This window comes from Palaemon carinicauda, chromosome 31, assembly GCF_036898095.1.
Source record: "Palaemon carinicauda isolate YSFRI2023 chromosome 31, ASM3689809v2, whole genome shotgun sequence".
Taxonomy (NCBI): domain Eukaryota; kingdom Metazoa; phylum Arthropoda; class Malacostraca; order Decapoda; family Palaemonidae; genus Palaemon; species Palaemon carinicauda.
This window is the reverse complement of record NC_090755.1, coordinates 62,814,115-62,819,947: the sequence shown is the minus strand read 5'-3', so window position 1 is coordinate 62,819,947 and position 5,833 is coordinate 62,814,115. Positions and strand designations below refer to the sequence as shown.

General features: G+C 34.5%; 1 protein-coding gene across 3 annotated transcripts in view; it reads right to left on the bottom strand.

The window, feature by feature from the left end:
* The window catches only part of Mtmr6 (Myotubularin related protein 6), a 913,496-nt gene that overhangs the window by 97,826 nt on the left and 809,837 nt on the right, over positions 1 to 5,833 (bottom strand). The window lies entirely within an intron of this gene.

Here is a 5,833-nt window from a genome sequence, read left to right as displayed (position 1 = left end):
AAAGAAACGCCGGTGAAAGAGAAAAGGTAAAATTGGCTTTCAATGTATTACATCGTTAATGTCAACAGAAGGGCGTCTTCCAATATTTACGATCTCTGGACATGGCCATGAAGTTCACCTTGGGAGGAGCAACGACTGTAAAAAAAAAAAAAAAAAAAAAAAAAAAAAAAAACTTTCTCGTTCGTGTGTTCTGATATTATCGCATCGGAAAAAGACTAGGCAGGCTTTATTTCTTTTTTATTAAAAGGAGTAGAAGCAGGGATTCAACAATTGACCATATCCATGTAATTAACCAGCTTATAGCAAAATCAACAGGATATGACAAAGCACTATGTATGGCATTACAGATTACAAGAAAGCTTTTGATTCCGTCAAAACTTCAGCAGAATGGAAAGAGAAGTCTGACAATGGAATAGGGAGGAAGGGGCAGAGAAGAAGGCCTACTATATTTTGGTTGTCTTTGTATAGCAATTAAAGGAAAACCTCGCCTAAGAACTACGCCAACGCGTTAAGTCCTTGAAAGCTAGCACCAGTGTCATAGAGAAAAGGATATTTCAAAATATCCATACATCTACTCCTTATATATATATATATATATATATATATATATATATATATATATACACACATATATATATATATATGTATGTACATACATATATATATATATATATATATATATATATATATATATATATATATATATATATATATATCTTTTTGGTCACGCTCAGTTCTCCGCGTCCCTCAAGTAAGAGAGATGGAGTATTTATACCCTGATGAGATGGTGAATGCGTATGCATATATACCTAAATATTTAGCCGTAAACACAGATAGTAAACACAAAACCACTCAAAGAAATTCATGAAACATAATTGGCAAAAAAAAAAAAAAAAAAAAAAAAATTCCTTTCATAGTACACATATCCAATTTCCCCAAAAGAACTTCAAAGTTATTTAAACAACCCGAAGCATTGACATGAGTTCTTTGAACTCGAAAGTTTAAAAGGGTTTGAAAGTTTAAGTTTAGCCCGGAGACCTTCAAGTTCGCCCAGCGATGACATCGAAACATGGCGTTCTCTTTCACAATGAACTTCAGGGAACGAGGGTGAATGAATTGCTTTGTTCATCCCAAGTGAATAATGTTTAATGAAGGGGATCTTTCATCTGGGGTGTTTGAGTCTTTCACTCTCGCTTTTATAACATATTTTGTCTGTCTCTCTTATGTGTTGTGAAATACAACCTTGTATTTTGAGTAGAATTTTAAATCATTCGTAGCTTCTTCGTCTGGCGAGTTTGAGTCTTTCATTCTATTACCTATTTTGGCTGTGTTTCTTATGTGTTGTATAATAAAACTTCGTATTTTCACTAGAATTTTAAATCATTCGTTGCTTCTTCGTCTGGCGAGTTTGAGCCTTTCACTCTAAGTTTTAATAATTATTTTGGCGGTCTCTCTTATGTGTTGTGGAATAAAACTTCGTATTTTAAGTAGAATTTTAAATCATTCGTCACTTCTTCGTCTGGCGAGTTTGAGTCTTTCATTCTATTGCCCATTTTGTCTGTCTTTCTTATATGTTGTGAAATTAAACTTCGTATCTTCACTAGAATTTTAAATCATTCATTGCTTCTTCGTCTGGCGAGTTTGAGTCTTTCATTCTATTACCTATTTAGTCTGTCTTTCTTATGTGTTGTGAAATGAAACTTCGTATTTTAAGTAGAATTTTAAATCATTCGTTGCTTCTTCGTCTGGCGAGTTTGAGCCTTTCACTCTAAGTTTTAATAATTATTTCGTCTGTCTTTCTTATGTGTTGTGAAATAAAACTTCGTATTTTCACTAGAATTTTAAATCATTCGTTGCTTCGCTATTTACATACACAGTGCATTTCAATTACGCATGTATACACACTTGCATGCATTTAATCACACTTGTGCCTGCTCGAATTCTTGCATATATACGGTACATGCATCCATACATACGCATATAAACACGCATATACATGTAATAAATAAATAAACATTTATATATATATATATATATATATATATATATATATATATATATATAAAATATATATATATATATATATATAATATATATATATATATATATATATATATATATATATATATATATATATATATATATATATATATATAAATTCATATAGTGTACATATATATTTCAAAATAATTCCATTCTATGAAAAATATTTAAAAAAAAAAATATTTCCAGATTGACTCAATTCTTTCTAGTGTAAGTTGATACGAATTCAACCTTCCCGTAAAATCCAGAAATGCAACAATACAGAATAGGATTAGTGAGCCAATTTCATTGATACTCATACTGTACCATTAAAAAAAAAAAAAAAAAAAAAAAAAAAAAAGCAGATTGAATGAAAATGGTACATTAAATATAGGGCTAGTAATCGAAAAACTAGATATGATACTCATAACGTCAAGTGTACGTTATAATACAAGATAATGTGAGTTGTTAATTGGAATTATATAAAAAACTCTGGAACGAATACACAAGATCCAGTGTGACGAATTTCCCTTTCAACAATAATCGATTTCGTTTTTGTATGTTGATTAAGTATTTTATGTTTTTATTTTGTATATGGGTATACTGTACATTCACCAAAATAAAAAATGCATATACCAATTAGAGGTATAGAAATGAACGTTATTTCATGTTACTTATAAATCATCAATTTAAAAAAGTATACATGGTACACACATATCTAGCTAAAGACTTCGTAAAACTGTATTAAAATCCCTCAAACAAACAAACAAAAATATTCTTCACTACGCCATTAACAAAGTTATATTTCAAACGAAATGCATTTTCATATAATTCTGATTTACTGCAGATATCAATAACACAAAAAACATAATTTTGACTCTAACAACATCCAATGGACGCCATTCAAATTAACCCCCCCACCCCCCTTTTCGCCAAGAGAATTACTACCTATATTTTTATCTCTTGTTTCGAAGAGGAGGAATAAATTTTCATATATTTTCCTCACTAAAAACAACCGGACATCAGAAACATACCATGAGATTACGACAGGTTAAGCCGGAATTATTTTTTTGCACGAGCTGGCAAAAAAAAAAAAAAAAAGGGGGGGGGGGATGTGACGAAAAAAAAAGCAAAATAAAAATGGGGATGAAATGGGGTGGGGCGCGGGGGAAGGGATGAGGTGGACGAAATCCAAACTGAAATAGAAGCAAAAAAAAAAAAAAAAAAAAAAAAAAAAAAAAAAAAAAAAAAAGAGGAACCATAAAAAATAGGTAAAAGAAGAATACAGGCAAATGGAAGAACTGTGAATTGCGAGGGCGGGCGAGGAAAGAGCAGAAAGAGCAATAAATTCAGAGAAAACGAAGCTCAAATTCAACACGAAGGCCATTAAGTCATCCGCTTGGTGAATCCAATAAATTGGTCGTTAATGGACGCGACCAGCCGTACGTAAATCCATAAAATATATTGGGATGTAGTGGCCTATTGGAAACGTCCCTGCTTGCCGATCAACCGGGCTGGGGTTCGAGCTCCGCTCAAGTTCGATAGTTTCATGTAGTATCTGCAACCTCAGAAGCCTTGTGAACTAAAGCTTGGGGAGGGGGGAAAGCCTATAGATCTACCTGCTGATTCCTCAGCAGCCATTGCCTGCCCCTCCCTGGTCAAGCTCGATAGTTTCATGTAGTATCTGCAACCTCACAAATCTTGTGAGCTAAGGCTGGGGGGGGGGGGAGCTTATAGATCTACCTGCTGAGTCATCAGCAGCCATTGCCTGCCCCTCCCTGGTCCTAGCTTGTAACACCTTAAAAAATGGACTAATGATGCAACCTCACAAGCATAGATCTACCTGCTGAGTCCTCAGCAGCCATTGCCTGCCCCTCCCTGGTCCTAGCTTGTAACACCTTAAAAAAAGGACTAATGATGCAACCTCACAAGCATAGATCTACCTGCTGAGTCCTCAGCAAGCCATTGCCTGCCCCTCCCTGGTCCTAGCTTGTAACACCTTAAAAAAAGGACTAATGATGCAACCTCACAAGCATAGATCTACCTGCTGAGTCCTCAGCAAGCCATTGCCTGCCCCTCCCTGGTCCTAGCTTGTAACACCTTAAAAAATGGACTAATGATGCAACCTCACAAGCATAGATCTACCTGCTGAGTCCTCAGCAGCCATTGCCTGCCCCTCCCTGGTCCTAGCTTGTAACACCTTAAAAAAAGGACTAATGATGCAACCTCACAAGCATAGATCTACCTGCTGAGTCCTCAGCAGCCATTGCCTGCCCCTCCCTGGTCCTAGCTTGTAACACCTTAAAAAATGGACTAAAGATATGATAAAGATGTAGATAACAAGGCACAATTCTTCCTTCCAAAAGAAGACGGAAACCAGAGGACAAGCAGTAATAGGTGTTTGCACAAGGCTCGACAAACATCATCTTGACGCAAACTTGAGTCGTTTCTTGTTTAAAGAATTATGAAGCATTTTGAAGGTTAGGATGACATTCATCCCTCTCCCGGAAGCAAACACTCCCTTCCTTCTCTTTTGTGTTGCTTCCTTGAAGCACAACACTTAGGAACACTCACCATCCTCTGAGAGATCTTCCTCACTACTCTTATTCTTAGGATGTGTTTTGGGGTTTGAACTCTTACTAAAGATGTTCATCTTAAATGTCTTGAACTCTTACAAAAGATGTTCGTCTTAACTGACTTGAACTCTTGCGAGAGATGTTCATTTTAACTGACTTGAACTCCTACAAAAAAAGTTCATCTTAAATGTCGTGAACTCTTACATCACATGTTCATCTTAACTGACATGAATTAATCCTTATTTTCTGCAATTAGTAGTTTGTAAGTCCTATTTTCACATTATTAAATGTAGTCAACTAAAGCACATGGTTTACGTCAAAGTCACAATTTTGAAAAACAAAACACGTTAGAATTATTATCCCTCAGTTCATTTGCTTACGTAACCTCCTCAAGATCTCCAAATAGCTTACGGGCTGTCTTGCACAAGAGCCCGTGCCCTACACCTTCAGTGCAGATCATGGACCTTCAGTGCAGGTCATGGACCTTCAGTGTAGGTCGTTCTAAAACGAACAAACGAATCCAAATGGACTTTTCTCGTCACAATATTAAGCCTGCAGCGATGCTTTTTTGTTTCCAAAAATAAGATGAAAGATTTGCAAACTCAAATTTGACAATTTACAGGCAGTTGCGTTCCACATTCAGGGTCAAAGGGATATCAAAACAAGAGTTTTAGCTTCTAAAAGTTTTAAAAAGTTCTTCTCATACTGCGACAAACTGAGATACGATTCTTATGAATTAAATTCTTTGCTTGAAAATAGGAAGCTTGAAGAGCAGCGGTTGGTAAAAATACCAAGACACTTTAATTACTCAAAATTTTGGCATATTGAATTATAGTTTTGCATTACATATATCAGTCATTACACGATGAGTGATCGTTAAAAAAATAAAAAATAATTGTAATAGATGAATTAAATTAATTCTTTCATCCCTTTCACACCAGCACTCAATAGTGGATTTACATTTAAGTTTATATTTTCATCAAGTTACCAATTACCAATTTACGAATAAATACAAGGATTTAAGTAAGAGGATTTATATTTGAATTCCAGTTCTAAGTTTCTATTTTCCTCAACAGTTACCAATTACCAATTTACGATTAATTGGAAGGATTTAAGTAAGAAGATTTATATTTGAATTCCACATCTAATTTTCTATTTTCCACAACAGTTACCAATTATCAATTTACAAATAGATATAAGGATTTAAGTAAGAGGATTTATATTTGTATTCCACA